The following is a 1,940-nucleotide window of genomic DNA, read 5'->3' as shown; positions in this document are numbered from 1 at the left end:
ATATTAACTCTACCACCAGTTCGTAAAGCAGTTCTCACCAGAGAAGAACGGGCAAGAAACTCTGGTGTTGCTCTTTTCGAAATCAGTTTAAGATATAGACTTACAGTACATGATAAAGACAGGAGAAAAAAAATAAATTTTTTTTATTGTAGTTTAGAGCAGTTCATTTATATGCTTGCAAAATAAGGAATAAATTAATTTTAAATTTCCATACGAATGCACAATCCTCTCAGGAATCATGAAAAATTAATTATTGGATTAAACACCGTAGTGTCAAAACGATCCTGTGCGACGGGACTTTTTTCCTGGAAAGAACTCTTTCATGTTGGCAAGCCTGCAAGCAAAAGTTAATAATATTATAAAACATATACTAATATATAATATCGTCATTTATACTTGTTATTTTTTATTCTTTAAATTCACCAATTCGGATTATGATGTATTTTATTTGCACATTGGAGTCTTTATGACTACGTACATAGAGCCAATAATAAAACTTATAACTGAAAAAAATACTTTTATATATCCAAAAACATTTGCCATAATATTCCAAAACATTAGCCATTATTTATGCTTTGCGTAAAAGAAAAATGTGAGAAAGACCTTTTCATAGAATTTCCCGGCCTCTTGCGTCATTAGGGACAGAATATAAAATGCGCTACTATTATCTAGTTACGTAGTAATGGAGTGGATGGAGCGTATTCTTATTTTTTTAAATGGCTTTTTCCGATGGCGTGGAGATACAGTAGATGCTCTCACCAGGAACCATCTAGTGAATACTGATGAAATAATGTGTTTGAGGTACGTACGAGTAAATATTTTTTTAGCAAAATAAATAAGTTCTTCAAACCCTGGTGCTAGGTCACTCATATGTGAGAGTTCGCCTGGTTAGGTACCACCGCTATGTCTATTTCTGCCGGCAAGCAGCAGTGTGTCACTGTTGTGTTCCAGTTTGAAGGATTGTAGCCAGTGCAAATACTAGACATAATGAGACATAACATCTCATCATAACACCCATCAGGTGTAGTGGAGTTACTTTGCCGTCTACGTAAAGAAATATTAAACATCTAGTACATAACATACAACATCACGCATTTTATTCCCGAAGGGGTATGCAGAGGCGCAACCATGGCACCCACTTTTCGCCAAGTGTGTTCCGTCCCATGATGTGATAGGGGGCGAGCCTATCGCCATATCGGGCACAAATTCCAGACTCCGGGCTGATACTGAGCAAAAAAACCCAAATATCACTTTACTTATCAAATATCACATCTAGTACATAATTTCAATTAAAACATACTATATCACTCATTACAGCTAAATGACGTAGGCTTTCCAAGTCTGACACAGATCCCGAAACATCGCGCTTCAATAACTATGGAAGGGGATAAAAACTTGTAAATAGATTATTAATAATAGAGTTTACATTAAACGTCCCAAACTTTGAAAGGATTAAAATAACAACCCATGAACACTTCACTCCAAATCACGTTCCATTTCAATAGTTTGAAATAAAATCTTAAGGACGGAGAATTCACACTTTAACAAGACAATATGGTAATACATAAAAGGATTTAATATTTTTAAAATGTAATATTGTGATTTGTTTTAAACTTAAATATATTTCGAAGCAAATTATTTATGGGTATTTTAATTACTCGCTTCGGTGCTTCGGTGGTGTTGTTGTACTGCATGCGCGATACGGTGGCGCTCTGAGATCCTCGGTACGAATCTCGGATCGGGCAAAAGCATTTTTTTCCTGCTCAGTATCAGCCCGGAGTCTGGAATTTATGCCCGATATGGCGACAGCCTAGTTGGTTGTGGAACGGACTGCCGAGGCAAATGTCCGCAGGTTCAAATCCCAAGGGCACAAAACTTTGACTTTTCAAAAAAAATATGTGTGTATTCTTTGTGAATGATCGCTTGCTTTAACGGTGAAG

The sequence above is a fragment of the Manduca sexta genome, chromosome 10 (genome assembly GCF_014839805.1).
Source record: "Manduca sexta isolate Smith_Timp_Sample1 chromosome 10, JHU_Msex_v1.0, whole genome shotgun sequence".
NCBI classification, from domain to species: domain Eukaryota; kingdom Metazoa; phylum Arthropoda; class Insecta; order Lepidoptera; family Sphingidae; genus Manduca; species Manduca sexta.
The sequence above is the reverse complement of the archived record's forward strand: the minus strand, read 5'-3'. Positions refer to the sequence as shown.